Raw genomic sequence first — 16,533 nt, forward strand, 5'->3', positions numbered from 1 at the left:
AGAAAAGATACAGGCATATCCAAAATGGCTTGAGATAGGAATATCGGTCAAATCACATACCCATATGAATCTGCCTGGGTTCTCAGCTCTTCATCTCAGGTCCTGCTCTTGGCCATGCTACTGACACACATTAAGTTGGTGGGGACTGGGAGCGGGGACTGGGACCAGGGCCTTCTCATTTGTGTCCCCCCATCTTTGGAATGCCCTCCCATAAGTGCTTCATCAATCTTCCTCCTTGATTAGTTTTTAAAAGAAGCTGAAGCCCCACCTTTTAAAAGAAGCATTTTTAAAGTGGTTCTAATTGGGTTTCTATTTTTAATTAGGGGCGTACAAAGTTACAAACACATTCAAATCCAAACTGGTTTGATATTGAAACCAGTCAACATTTGCCCCCAGCACTCTTGCTTCCATCCCCCTCACCCCTCTTGGTAACTCCTCCATCCCTTTACTCAATCCCCCTCACCCCTCTTGGTCGTGGCTGCAGCGCTGCTGGCACCTATTGGCCAAGCTGCTGCCCCCTAACCCAGAGACCTCCTCACTCTCACCTGAGCCCCACTCCTGCTCCTTCCCAGAGGAGCAGCAGCAGCGATTGACCAGGCCCTTCCTAGCTGCTTTCACTGCCATGTGTGCTCATTCTCTTCAGGCTGCTGACAGGCCCATCCCTTCCCTTGCCTGCCTGCCTGCCTGCCTGCCTGCCTCCCTCCCTCCACCAATGGCCTCAGTAGCCTCAAAAAGCAGCAGTGGTTGACTGGGCCCTTCCTAGCTGCCAATAGGCACTGCCATGGCCGCTCGTTCCCCTCAGGCCTCTGACAGGCTTGGGCCCATCCCTCGCCCTTCCTTCTTTCTCTCTTCCCCTCCCTTCTTTTTCTCTCTTCTTCACTTGCTCTTCCCCTCTGTCTTTCTTCACCTCCCTTTCTTTCTTTCTTTCTCTCTCTCCCTCCCTCCCTCCCTCCCTTCTGGAGTTAACAGAACTTGTTCATCTTGCTTCCTCATCTAATTCACACAACGGCAGCCTCCTCCTGAAGGGGCTCTTTCCTCCCTCACGACTCCTCTCTTCGCAGACCCCTGCCCACTATCCTTTTATATATATATAGATTCCTCTCCTCTGCAACCAAGAACACCTTCCGACCAGTAACAGTTGCATTCCAACTATCCTTAACCATCACAGGCTCCTGCTCCCTATCTGCATATGAAATCTCCACTGCCCAATCACCATGGTGCATCTGCTCTCATAGGCTCCTCCTTCCTATCTGCATATGGTATCTCCACTGCCCAATCACCATGGTGCTTCTGCTCGCGAACTCCTGTGAGAGCTGTGATGGACGGAATAAGCCACGGGTACGTTTTAGAGAATTATATATAGAGATAACAATTACTGTATATATTGTTGTTTTAATTAATGTAAGCCTCCCCAAGCAGCAGTGTGCTAAAGCTGCGGGGATAGAAATTTTCAAAATACATAATGCACACTGCCCTCAATAATTCATTCCACAGCTTCAGGATTACTATGTTGAGGGCTGTACTTCATTCAAACTGATATTTGAACAATTTGAAAGCTTGGGCAGGTTCACATACGTGTGATCATCACTTGAACTCTAATGACACAATTATTTAGCAATTGATGATTCTGAGGGAAAGTATTGTTTGCATGGATGATATGAACATGGTTATGAACATTCTGTTTGTGGAAATTAGTCTGTGATACAAGGTATCACTTGATGATACGGACAATTGGTGATAAACATGGATAAGAGACTCACTCCTTAGTCTTCAGAACCTGAAAAAGTGCACAACCATTTTTTAATGTTGCATGCAGCTTCATAGAAACATACTTATTGAGTCAGACCACTGGCCCATCTAGCTAAGTATGGTCAGCAGTCACTGGCAGCAGCTTCTCCCAAGGTTTCAGCAGGAGTCTTACCCAGCCCCACTTGCCAGGGATTGAACTTGGGACCTTCTGCATCCAAAGAGATGCTTGACCAGTAAGCTGGTCAAGCATCCCTAAGGGGATGGGGATGTAGCTTAAAGCAAACAGCAAACAGCACTTGCGTGTAGTCACCCATCCACATGCAAACCAAGGCCAAACTTGCTTAGCAAGGGGGAAATTCATGCTTGCTGCTGCAAGACTGGATCTCCACCCACAACCAGTTCTCCACTCCCACTCATGTTTCTTGGAAAGCAGTATACAAATGCTTTAAATAAATCAGTGCTTCTGAATTCTTCAGTGTTCCATATTTGTAGATCCAACATTTTCTGTCCCCCATAATTCAATATTATTGATTCTGATTTTTTAAAAAAATAAAAAAAATAAAATGTATATGCAATGCTTCACTATCTACTTTAAATGTTTGAACCATCAAAGCAAATTAAGCATTCTCTAAAAGCTGCTGAAAGAGCCATATGTGGCCAAACTATGTAAACTGAAATAATCTTCTAAGTAAAACATATCTTGAATTACTTTTTAAAACTCAGTTTCACCTTTTGTTTGGGAAGTGTTTTGTACTGTCTTTCCCAAAGAGTATTCAGTAAATGTTCAGACAAAAGAGTTCCACTGAAAATCCAGTTGCATTATTAATCCATACACTCATGTTTGCATAAGAGCTAAATTACATCTGTGATAGTTGATAAGGAAGTATAAAAGCCATTTTTAACGAAAGTCTTGCTAATTAGTTCAGTCCTTAAGCTGTTGGGAACTACTTTGGTTTTCTGCCTGCAAAGCAGTATTCTACCTTTGACATTCTGAAGAGACAGTTCCATGGAAAGTTGCATTACTTTTGGAATGGATTTGAGAACTGGTTTCCCTTGTGGAGCAGGAGTAACAATGAATGCTATGTCTAGATGATCTTTGCAAGGTCCCTTGGTGCACATTTGTTTAGCATTCAAGACTATTATAGGATTCAGGAGTCCATGCACATCTCCCATGTTCCAAATCCTGCCCTCCCTAGAGCTGCAGCCTAAATTATTCAAACTCTGAACAATACTTGCTCCTAATTAACACACAGGATCATACAAACAGCTGATCTGTTTCTCCCAATCCAGTTCTTATGTACCAACATAGCCACTCAGCCTGCTATATGCCACAGATATCTGAGTATGTAGCAATGTAGAAAATAATTGCTGTTCCCTCTCCATCCCATATATCGGACCTGAGCGGTCCATGATCTTTGCGGTATGAACCTCATTTTTCAAAATGGAGTTATATGTGGTACCAGGTAGTGAGAGTTAGCTGGTGACTTGATTCCCAGCTTTCAATACCTGAACAATCCATATTTTCTGTCATAAATTCCACCTTGTCTGTCCAGGTCACTGGAACTGAAGTCTGTGCAGAGACAGCCTGATCACTTCCACTTAAAGTGTTTTAGAGGGATGAGAAGAGAATGATTGTGCTGGTCTCCACACTCACTGGAACTGGTCTAGTGACCTGGATAGATACCAAGGTGAAATTTATGATAGAAAACATGTACAGTTCAGGAACTGGATGATGGGGATTAAGTCACCAGCTGTAACTTTCACTACCTGATGCCACATTATTTTGAAAAATGGGGGTTGCACCACAAATATCATGGGCCATGCAGGTCCAATCCATACAAATAAGTGACATTTATTTTTTAAATGGGATACGAACTTGGATACCTGACCATGTGGGAAAAGCAAACTAGCTGCTTACATGGGGATGGTTATAGTGATGAATGCAATCATGGCTCCTCTTTTTCAAGCCATGTCAATAACAGGGATGGCTGCAGCTCTCCCCATTAAGCAACCAGTTCACCCTAATCCCCCCCCCCAATATGGTCATTTTATTTTTTATGTAAAAGATTTCTACTCTAGTTCTCCAGCTCGATGCTGCTTGAGGCAGCTTACAATAAAAACATCTACCAATAACAATGCACTGGAATATGTAGTTGCACAGAGACAATAGTTGTGTGTTTGTGTGTGAATTGAGCCTTGACATTGCAGAAACGAGCACGCGGCAGACTCTGGTCTTCTTTGCTTGACTTTCCCTGTATTCCCATTTAAGATTCTATCAAGGTGCTTTAGCATGAGTAGGGGCCTTCCTGCATGCCTGGTACGGGGAAGACACCACTGAAGGTGGTGTGTAAGGGGATCTAGTAGCTGGGGGCAAGCCACTGGAACAGCCAGCGGAAGCTGGCATTCTCCACCTTCTGAAATGGCTGATCATCCAAAACCATCATCTCCCCAATGGCCAGGGTTATCAGATGTGGTTCTGGGCAATCATACCGCTTACCCAGTGCAGCTGCCTTGCTGCCACTAGTTGAGGGCACACTAGGCCTATTGCTGTCAGCAGGAGCGAGGACCCCTGGGTGATGCTATCACAGATGCAACAGCATCACCGTCATCCTAAGACACTTAGAGTCCTTTCTCCTGCTGACCCATGCCCTGCAGTGGGTGCAGACAGCATGGGTTGGTTCACCAAGGCAGAGCTCAAAGTAATCCCAAACGATGCTGCCACCATGCTCACCAGCCCTGGGCCACTTTGGTGGTGGTGGGGCTGCTGGATCTTTCTGGGGGCTGCCACAGCCACTGTCAGTCTGGGGATGAGAAGGTCCAGGAACAGGAAGTGTGATGACTTTCTCCTGCTCATCACCAAACCTTGGACCAGGGGCTTCCTCCTGCTCATCATCCTCAGCCTCTAACCAGGAGCTCACCATGTCCAGGGGGGTTGGGGAGGATGGCAAGACTGATCTGGCCGGGTTAGCAACCAAAGCAGTCTGCACCTCCTCCACAGCTGCCAAGGGGGAATGCTCTTCTCTGACAAGGGAGGCCCTCCCCCTAACTCCTGCTGCACCAAAACCATTGGGTGTGCTGCTGGCTCATCTAAGTAGGCGAGCCTATGCACACTCGAAAGAGCAGGTGTAGGGTGACTTGGAGAGTAGGCCCCTGTTGCCACCAGTATCACCCCTCCCTCTCCCTGGCAGTCTACTCCTAGATCTTCCTTGCACCCTCCCAGGTGTTTTAATATAAGACCTAACTCTAATGTGGGTGGGGGAAAGGTGGGCATCTAAGAAAGGGGTGTGGGCTCAGGGAGTGGTCTTTCTTTGTGTTGTGTGTGCCACAAACACAGTGCTAGCACTACAGAGTGCACACACAACAGCTAAAAATAAAATAAAATCAAAACTCCCAAAATAAAAAGCAGACTTTCTTTGGGTGGGGTGGGGTGGGCAGACCTTGGGGGGAAGAAAGAGCAAGCAACAACAATATGGTGAATCTAAGGGGAGGGAGGGGAAGGTGATCAGTCAGTGGCTTCTCTAAGTCACCCTCCCAACTCTCCTGATAGCCCTAGTACCTATCTATGATTTCCTTTCCCTAAAACTAAGCCCTATTTAAAATCAACCAGGAAAACTCTAAACTAACCTGTGTGTGTGTGTGTGTGTGTGTGTGCGCGCACACACACACACACACACAAAAAGAAGTGTGCTTACCAGTCTGAAGTCTTCTTCTTTCAGTGTCTTCAGCTGGTGCCTGACCAGGAGCTGCAGGTAATCAGGCCAAGCAGCACACATAGGCATTCAGCAGCCAGTGTTGGGTGGTAACTGAGCACCACAGGACAGGCTCCCAGCCACCCCCAACAACAAGACAATAAAAAGCTGGGGGGCAGCAGATAAGTGGGGGGTGAACCACAGCACCTAGTTAAGTCACTAGGTGCTGGTACTATTTAATATTAAAAAAGCAGTTGTTACTGCCAAAGTGGTGGTCGGGGGGGGGAGAGATTGGCACAGGGCACTGGCTCTGTCTCTCCAGAAGTCCTCAAAAAGACCTGGCTGGCACAGCAGGCCAGGCACCCTCAGCTGCTCAGAGAGTCTGTGACTTCCAGCAGTGATTTTCAAAAATCTGCTCTGAGCAGGCAGGCAGTAGCAGTCTGATCCCACATAGCAGGCAGCAATGCAGTCCAAGGCGCCAAGGCGCAGAAAAGGCAATGCCAGGCTGCCTCTGAGAATCTCCTTATATACATTTTGAAACTCCCTCCTTCTGACTCCTCCTCCCTCATCTCTTTCCCCAGCCAATGCGGGCACAGTTTCCCATGCCAACCAAAGATCTGAATGATAACTAGCCAACTAAGAATCAAGGAGATTGCTGGCCAATCGGTAGTCTGTGCCAGAAAACCAATCACAAGTAGAAACAAGCTAACGAAATGGTGGTTTGAATGGATGAATCAATTCAAATTGAATCAGAGTCGATTTAATTCAACCCCTAGAATTGCCATTGAAGTCAATGGTGATTTGTTTCAAGGCCAAATTGGTCAAATCGACCTGATTCAAATCAAATCAATTCATCAGTGAATCACAGTGCACACCCCTAATCTTCATATAAATATTACATACAGTACTTTGGATTGCACTGTCTCCTCCAAAATTCACAAGGAGCACTTTCTTGCAATACAAATATCTCACTTCTTCGGTCATCCCTCTTCTCTTAGTATCTGTGTTGATGATATAGTCCTCTCTGCAGGTCAGTGCTTAGAAGGATCTCAGCCTCTAGTAATCTCAGCCTCTAGTAATCTGTTCCAGTAACTTCCTATAGTGTCTCTCTCTTCCTCTAATATAGAGTCCAATCTCTTCCTCTAGTATCTCAGCCTCTCTTCAGAATTTCCACATGCCGAAACACAGTGGCCAACATGAAGCACAGTGGTCTGGCTCAGGAACACTCCATGCTGGAAATGCTGCAGATGCACAGGCAGTCCCAACATGCTAAGAATGAGCAGTTGTGCAAGCAGTTCTACCACAGTTATTCCCATTCATCAAAATTTTTAACAGCATTGGGGCTGCCTGCATGTCTGCAGCAGCCCCAGCAGGGAGCGCTTTGGAGGTGCAATGCTGCGCATCATGTCGGCCAGCAACTCCACATGTATCCTTGGGACAAACAGCCCAAGAAAATAGAATAAGGTGGGGAAACAAGTGAAGTGAAACCGGCAACAATTAACAATACATTTGACAGTATGTATCAGTCTGGACAGGCAAAATTCTTCTACTGTCCTTTTATTTTGCTAACTTTATCATAGTTGAACCAAGCTGGTCAGAGTTTAGAACTAGAGAATATCTCCCTCTCTTGGTATCTAATTTTTTAAAAGGCTGCATCGCTATCAGCAACAGGTGCAAACTTGAAATTTAGCTGAGTGTAACTCCAGGGTACTCCTTCCTCTGCCTTTATTTAGACTGATGAAGGTATACATTAAAAAGAAACCAGGCTTAATTATGACCTATAGACAAACTGTGTTGTAGAAGGACTTTAGACTGCACTTGTTTTTGTCCCAGGAAAAATGAAATAGTACTTTCCAAGATATACCAATACATACAGCATTTGTTTCCAAATCATGATTTTCAGTTTACACTGAATGTTTTTGGGGGTTTTTTTGGGGGGGGGGAGAGAGAGAGAGAGAGAGAGAGAGAGAGAGAGAGAGAGAGAGAGAGATTAGTCTCATAAGAGGAAATCTGTAAATGAATGGTTGTAATTCTCTTTAACCAGAGGATCTCAATGTGATTAAATGTGAACAAAACCAGGCAGCAAGTATGCTGTCTCTGTTATTTATGTAGTATTGCAGTGTAGAGGTTTAAGCTATGTCGCTCGATCTGTATTTGAACAAATGATGTTTCTATGCAGCTTTTGAAATCTACAGTCAGCTTTATTAATTATGCAAGCATTTCCATGCAGTTGTTCAGGAGGTCTTTCTTAATTCTCCTGCATGGCTATACTGCCCTCTTGTGGCATAACACGTTTTTAACCGTTGCTTTCACTTGGGTAGAAATAAACTATGTGGAAAGCATCATTCACAAACTGTCTTGTAGTTTATTGTAAGTGGGCGATGGAGCCATAGTACAGGTACCTGGTTTGCATGCAGACAGTGGATGATATCCTAACAAAGCATTGGTGCCACAGGAAAAGCACTGGTGTAGCACCCATGCTTCTGGAGAGTTCCAGACTAATGCGGCACCAGTGCTAGTATGTGCGCAGGAATTTCAGTGGCCTCTGGTTCCCCTGGAAGCCCTCTGTGGCATTTGAAAAACATGTCCCTGAGGTCTGTGAAACCCTAAGGGACATATTTTTGGGTAGCACAGAGTATTTCCTGGGGAAGAAGAGGTTGTCAACATTTGCCTCTAGCACTAAGACAGCAGTGCAGCAGCATGATTAAACTTTTCAGAAGTTTTCAGCTTCTGTCATTGCACCAGTGCTTCATTAGTCAGAATGTCAGACAGTATCTCAAGGGACAATTAGGAAGACATCTCCCCCCATAAGGAGATCCACTGCCAGTCACCATAGATCAGTGGATCCCAACCTGGTAGTCTCCAGATGTGGCTGAACTACAACTCCCATCATCCCCTGTCACAATAAATTGTAGCTGGCTGATGGGAATTGTAGTTCAAAACTATCTGGAGGCCCCCAGGATGGGGACCACTGGCATAGACAATATGGAGCTAGGTGAACCAATAAATCACCTTCATAAGATCAGGCTCTCTCAGCATTAAGAACTCTGTCAGAGCACAAGTGCTAATTTCAGATGTCTTGAGCAAAAAATGAGTGACTGACATGCTAACTAAAGGTGTGCACATTCTTCTAAGAAAAGCACACAAACAGCACTAGCCCTCCCCACTTCCAAAGCAGTCTTGCACAAGAACACATTATTTTTTGCTGTGCTCCCCTTGCTTGTTTGTGACACCAGAAACATATCCCTGAGGGTCACATGGCTCTCAAGGACATGTTTGCATTGAAGCAAAAAATGCTTCTGGAACAAGGGGAATACGGCAAAAATCATTGCACTCTTGTGGAAAGTGCCTGTGCTGCAAAAGCACAGGGGCTATAGCTGCATGTTAGCTTTTGTGCACATATGCTTTCAAGGAGCTCTGGGAGTGTCCCAAGATCCCAACTGTGCATTAGGGATGTGCAAACAGGTTCAAATTCAAACTGGTTTGGTACGAAGGCTTGAACTCGGGCCAAACAGGGCATTCCTATGGCAATGCCAGTCCGAGTTCGAACCCAACAGAGCCTGGTTCTATCGAACTGGTGCAAAGAGGTTCAAAGGCTCCAGCCTCCATTTTAGGTGCTGGTGAGCATTTTGTGACTGCTTGGTCACTTGCTGTGATTTGCTGAGACCCTGCTTCCCTGATTGGCAAAGCTGTGTCTGGCTCTCTGGTAGGCTCTGCAGTGCAGCCTACTGCAGTGCAGTGCAGAACTGGCACCCTACTGGTCCTGGGGAAGGGCAAGGGTGGGGGCTCCCAAAGGAGGGAGATTCAACTTCTACTTAAAGCCAGCCTGTGGGCTTGGAAAGTCACTCTTTGCTGAGAGAGAGAGAGAGAGAGCTGCTTGCTGGCTGCTGCTGCTGCTTTTTTGGCTGTGGTGGTTTGTGGTGCTGCCTCTGGTCTTTGCTGGTGGTGAGGTCTGGTCACTGACTCTTCTTTCCTGCCTGTTGTTTTGGCTTTCCCTCCACCTCCCCTCTCAGTTGCCCTCCTTTCCAAATATTTTTTTCCTGGCTGTGTTTGGCTGGCTGCCATCCCTTATGGATGTGGATATATTTATTTATTTGTATTTGTATTTGTATTTGTATTTATATTTGAGTTGAACATCTCCTCCTGCTTGCTTTAGCCCAGCTAGCCGGTGCCAGAGAGCGGGGGGAAGAGGCCTTTGGCCTGAGACCCGTCTGGCCCAATTTCTTTGATCCCCCAGCACCCCCTTTTTGCAGACTGTTCTTCCACCAGCATTTTATTTTATTTTATTTTATTCAGTGTTTTTCATTTAATTTGTTTGTTTGGGTGGGTGAGTAGCTGAAAGGCTACTCATTTGACCCCCTGCCCCGGCTGAGTGTGCTGCTGCCAGCCTGCCACTGGCCAGGGTCCTTTTTCCTGATCAGTGTGTGGGGGGCAGAAGACTTCAGGACAATGAGGAGGGGTATGTTAGTGCTTTTTGGTTCCCCCTTTCTCCTTAGTTTTTATTAAATAGGGCCTCCTTGGTTGGGTTTTGGGGAAGCATTTTTCTGTGCTTTTCTTTGCAGGTTGTGTCTTGTTTTTTCAAGTTCTCCTTAGTTCTCCCCGTTGTATTGTGCTGCTGTTGGAGTGGGTGGGTAGGGTTGTTTAATTAAGGTAGGGGTTTTTTTGTCAGGGTTCTTCCCCCCAAAAAATCCCCATTAGGTATAATGGAGGGTGTATCACTTCATGTCGGGGGGAAAGGGGTGGTATAATGGAGGTTTCAGCAAATGAGATTTTCAGTGAGACACCATGAATCCACTCTCATTTGCTATCACAGAATCTACACTCAGAACATCTAAGAAACAACAGAACCCTGTACCCCATGGGTTAGAAACCCATGGGGGTGGTTGGCACCCTATGTGCACTACACCACCACTCACTCTGGGCCACCCCAGAACCCCCCAAGTGCACTTATGGGGCTGCTGAAACCTCCATTATACCTTATGAGGAAAAACCTTAAAGAGGTGTAAACTTCAACAAGTCACCAAAAAACATCCCTCTGCCCAAATCCTTTGAAAAAAAATCTGGTACCTTCCTTGCCCCTACCTTGCACTACTACCAACCCCACACCACTCTGGGCCACCCCTTTCCCCCCGACGTGAAGCGATACACCCTCCATTATACCTAATGGGGAAAAACCTTAAAGACATGTAAACTTCAACAATTCACCAAAAATCAGCCTTTTGCCCAATCACTCTGCAATTGGGGTGGTAGTCTCCACCAATTAGGCACTACCATCCCACCCCACTCTTTTGGCCCTGGGACCCAAAATTCGAGTAGATGTCACATCAGACCTTTTTGCATTGAAGTCAATGGGAAGCAAAAAGGCAGGAAATTCAAATTGACGTCATTGCTCAAAATGGAGGGGGAAGAAGAAGGCATTTATTGGCCACAAAATGGAGGGCTGAATCAACAGATAATTTGGAGCTGAAACAGGGGTGTTTCGTTTCAGCTCAAAAAAATTTCGGGCCCCGAAATTTCTGATTCGTATCGGATCTGAATCACCCGAAATTGACCGCTTCGGGTACAGATCGTTTTGTACCCGAAACGTTTTGCACATCCCTATTTATTACATTACTGTATTTCCCTCATCTCTGACACAAATATTCCTCCCATCTCCATTTTATTCCTATAAGAAGGCTGTGAGTCAGTTAGGCTGAGAGATAGTAGTGATTTGACCTTTCAGAAGAAAGCACAGAAATTGAGAATATATCTTACAGGTGTGCATTTGGCTAGATTTGCATCATTTATTCTGAACACAGATTTGTGTTTTGATATAGGGACTGAATTACTTGCTAAAGAATATTCTTAGCTTTAGTGCTAACTTAAAGCGATTTTTAGCTTTGTGTCCTCTTCACTTCCTCCGTCAACTCTTTGCTGTATAGATAATCTTACATTATAGTGGCCTTTCTGAATATTGTGCAGTGTTCTCCTTCAATACAAATATGAGATTTTAAATTACTCTGAAAATAGCCTGTTCTGAAAATAATAGAAGTAGTAGTACAAAGAGCTAAATGATGTTCAGAACAACCTTGCCAATAGGCACTTCTCTTATGTGCAAATATAATCTTATTCTGTATGTGTGACTTGATTAAAGTATTTGGTACAGATTTCAGCTTCTCCTAGCCAAAAATTCTATGGATCTAAGTTCAGGACTTTCGGAGAATAGAACTTTTAATGAAGGGGTTATTGAACTTGCTGCCCTTTAGGGCACGTTATCGAGGACAAATTTCTGGAGCAAATGCATGCCAGTTTTGCCAAAGGTACACACAGTATGAGAATGTACTGCTGCCTGAAACTTTCTTCCAAATATAGACAGGAAATAGGTGTATGTGTTCATTCTGTGAAGTGTGCCATCATTCTCTACAGATACCCTATTTACCTGAATCCAAGACTAGGTTTTTTTCCAAGTTCTTTGATGTTGCCAAAAATGGACAGCGTCTTAAATTCAAGGTCCTCTTCCTTTAGTTAAATACATGAACTCAGTATGGAGAGTGGGAAAACATGTCAGCATGTTTTTCCCCATCAATGTGCTCCCTCATCACACATGCTCTGGTTGTTGCCACATTTAGTTGGCTGCATTGGCAAGTGTTGGTTGGCTGCATTGGCAACATGGGGATGCCCAGGGAGATTAGCTAGGTAGGGTGCCAGTACAGGGCATGGCAGACCAGCATGCTTCTTTCCCCCTGTCCCTGTGTTCAGTTATCACAGGGAGAGAGTATCTTACATGACATAATACTTGCAGGATATTTATTAAATGTACAGATCACTTTCTACATTCTTATATGGTTCATAGCATTGTGAAATCTAATTCACTGTGTGATCCCTGATCAGCCTTGTGAATGATCTAAAAAGGAGCAGCAGCAGCCAGGCAAAATGTGGCACAAAAGAAACAGAAGCCAGTGGGCAATAATGTTGTTGACTGGAAGATGGGGGAAGGTAACAATTTGCACAAATCTTAGGAGGTTTTTTGTTTGGTGGGGGGGGGGATACTCAATTGTGAGATTCTAGCCAAAAAATTAAACTTGAAAATAGTCTCTGGAAGTCTATAATGAATACAAGCATTATTTCTACAGTATTATTCATCCTTAAACCAAATATTGCAGGAGGCAATATTTTAATACTTGTTTGGCCAGTGTTTGGAAAATATTTTGAACTTCAGTGAATTCTGAATGGGCAGTTACAAGAACAGTGTATCTTGAGCCCAGCTCTAAACTCAAGCCTGATCTCAACATTTAACAATCTATTAATTATTTTTTATCATCATCATCATCATCATCATCATTATAATTGATAATTATATTTTATATACTGCCCCTCCAAAAATGGCTCAGGGCAGTTTACAACAAATAAAAAACAATTAAAATCAATTAACAGTTACAACTAAAATTAAAACAATTTAAATCATTTAAACATTAAACACATTAACATTAAAATCATTTAAAACCAGCATTAAAAATTTAAATCATAAATCTAGTTAAAAGCTGGGATGAATAAATGTGTCTTCAGTGCCTTTTTAAAAGTTGCCAAAGATGGAGAGGCTCTTATTTCAACAGGTAGCGCATTCCAAAGTCCAGGGGCAGCAGTGGAGAAGGCCCGTTCCTGAGTAGCCCCCAAACAAGTTGGCAGCAACTGCAGGCAAACATCTCCAGATGATCTCAACAGGAGAAGAGTGAAGAAGACTTTCTCTTAAGACTTCTCATGGTGAAGAAGACTTTCTCTTAAATACCCAGGGCCTAAACTGTTTAGTGCTTTACAGGTAAAAACCAGCACCTTATATTTTGCCCGGAAACATATCTGCAGCCAGTGTAATTCTTTCAACACAGGAATGATATGGTCTCTCCTACTGTACCACTGTTTTGAGGTTGTTCGTCTCAAGAAACGGATGCAGCTGGCGTATCAGCCAAAGCTGATAAAAAGCACCTTGGGCCACCGCCTCAACCTGGGACACCAGGGAGCGGTTCGGATCCAGAAGCATCCCCCGACTGCGAACCTGTTCCTTCCAGGGGAGTGTGACCCCATCCAGAATGGGTCACTTGGGCTTATTTCAAAGAGTTATTTGAGAGTCTTGACACTTTCAAAGATGAGGTATATAGCATAGATGCTCCTTCAGGAATAAACGTATTCTTTTTTATCTAAATGCTGAATCTCTGCCACTTCAGTGTATAAGATTTTCTGGTAGACTCCTTTCTAACTTTTAGAAGAATATCAAATTTGTGGTCTCAAATCTATTGGTGAGTGAAGTCAGTTGATTTAAAATGGAATTCACCCCAGTGTGTGCCCAGTGCTGTCCATCTGGAAGCAGGACTGCTTAAAGTAGAGGCCAGAGCATGGATTAATATCTTTGAATTCTGGCTGAAGCTGGTTTTCCACCCTGTAGGTCTAGCTCCACTTGTGCCCAAGGATATCTATCACTCCAGGTGGGAAAGAGAGCTGGAGGAAAGGCTGCAACATTATGGTTTCTCCCCCTTTGCACTGTTAACTCTGGGCTATGATAATGCCAGGGTTAAACTCAGACAAAGAGTATATGATATGTAGCATCAAATTGATCAGGGCTCTATTCCTGTTGGTGTCCATTTGGGCAACCAAGTTCTGAGTTTCAACCCTGCCAGATACCTAAAACAGATAACCATGCCAAAATACTGCAGAGTTTTGACACAGGCATGATGTAATGCCTTGCAAACAGCAGTCCTGGAAGGGCGATATGGGAAAATCCCCTACAAAGAATGCACTTGTCTCTGCAGATCAGGAGATATTGAAACAATGGCTCATGTGCTCTTTTACTGTCAATTTTACCGAGATATACGGCATAAACATATAACCCCTTTTAACTAGCTGTCATCCATGTTGTACAATTTTTTTAAATCTTGATTGCCTTTTAACTGACCAGAATGATTTGAGATCTTATAATGTGGCTAAGTTCTGTTTAATAGCCAACAAAATCCACCAGGAGCTCATTAAGAAACATTGTTAACTGTGCTTAACAATTGTATCATGACCTTGGAGGTTATTTAGGTTTATTTTGTTGGGCTTCTATTTGTAAACTATGTTGGTCTGTGATTGTAATAAAGGGACTGATTGATTTGATTGAATGAATGGAATTCTGCAAACAACATTTTAAATTCCTCTTGGGCTGATTGAAGATGTTCTTGCATCTATATGATATGGAAGCCATATTGTTAGTGATTCTGATGGCCAATGAACAGGTTGAATAAAACTTTCTGCCCCACTGATCCAATTTGTAACCTTTATCTAGGGGAGCAGAATGTCACCTGTGAAGCCTTTGTGAGGATGCATGGTCTACCGTCATTGAACTGGAAGGTGGAAGGTGAACGAAAACATACAATCCTCTTCCTGAACACTTTGTTCATGCTTTCTAGTTTCCTAGAGATTGGTGGTACTGACAATGGCTTTTACCAGGTCTGCTAGCAGCTTAAACAGACAGCAGCATTAGTAAGTCCACTTATCTAGTAGAAGATGAGATGCGAACAAACTTAAAGATCTTTAATAGATGGAGAATGTTCCTTGAGAAGTAAACTCAAATACCGGAGAAGTAAACTCAGTGTTTTAGCCATTTCCAGTATATTACAATTTTTAAATTCCTTCACAGAAGATCTAGATTACTTTGTAAGAAATGAATCACCAACATCTCAGAAGATTTCTCTGTATGTATAGAACCATCATCTAAAGTGTAGCATTCATCAGAATCTGAACCAGAGACTAAAATTCCCCATTACAGATACAGGTTGTGCTGGCAACATAGATGCCACTGTTGGGATTGATGTGGACAATACTGCCACAGAAGATACCAAATATGTTGAAAGACGGTATCACCATCCTTCAACAACATATACAGTGTCACCAGAATGGATAATATAGGAAATAGAAAACTATCTAATCATTCTAATGAGCAGAGTTATGAGATATCCGTTCACTATGAAGGGGTAAAGAGATGATAGTCGATAGTGGTTCACTTCTGGGAACTGGAGATCTAGCCACTGTATGCCCAGGAGAATTATCCTTCCAGTAATCACATTAACACAAGAGATGAATAATAAAAATGCTCCCTGCAATAAGGATCCCAAATAGAGGAGGCAAGAGAGTAAGGTGCTATGTGTCTGATGTCATATCCCCTGTGTGGGAATATACATTTGGAAGACAGGGTCTCAGTCGATCAGTGAAACAAGATGGACTTCTATAGTGCCAATGGTAATCAGGAAAAGTAGACAACAATGGTTGTATGAATGGGATTTCCTATGTAGGGAGGGATGCCATATCCAATTTGGGTCCACTGATCTCAGTCTAGATTGCAGCATTGAGTATTATCATGTGTTCGGATGTTATTCATATCGTGGCCAAATATTGTTATATAATATGCCAAATGCGTATAAATGTAGTCTGATTTTATATTATATCATCATCATCATCATCATCATCATCATCTTAATATTGTTGTATTGCTGGTCTACGACCGAAATAAAGTTTTACTTACTACTACCGTATTATCATGTGGATTCCCCTCTTTGTCTCAGTAGATGTCCTGCTGGGAAATAATATACTGGAGACACTGAAGGCATTTTCAGTATCTATATTAATCCAGAAGTACTACTGTTGTTTATTCTGTGAATTTCGCCTGACAGTGCCTGCACTTCTTAAATGATCTTTTTGTATCTGGAAGAACAGAAAATCTCAGCACTAGTCAGAACTACAATCCAAATTTTAAAAAATGAATGCTACAAGTTCTCACTCGCCATCAAAGTGTGCAAAACAAGTTTCCAAAGAGGAGCAAAGTTTTCCCAGTGCTTGGAAAGGATCTGAAGAGTCAGTGCTCTAACCAACCTTCCCTAATGGTCATGCTGGCCATGTGAGGGTAACATCAGAGTGTCTCAAGAACCTTGAGAAGTTTCCAATGCGGCTGAATGTGAAGGTGCAACTCCCAGTAGTCTGAATGCACAGAGGAATATAACAAAGTTCTAAACACATCAATCATCCAACCTGTAGGATTGTTTCCTTCAGATATTACAAGAGTAGCATGGAATTTAACCATGGAAGAGCAGCA

The sequence above is a fragment of the Hemicordylus capensis genome, chromosome 4 (assembly GCF_027244095.1).
Source record: "Hemicordylus capensis ecotype Gifberg chromosome 4, rHemCap1.1.pri, whole genome shotgun sequence".
Taxonomy (NCBI): domain Eukaryota; kingdom Metazoa; phylum Chordata; class Lepidosauria; order Squamata; family Cordylidae; genus Hemicordylus; species Hemicordylus capensis.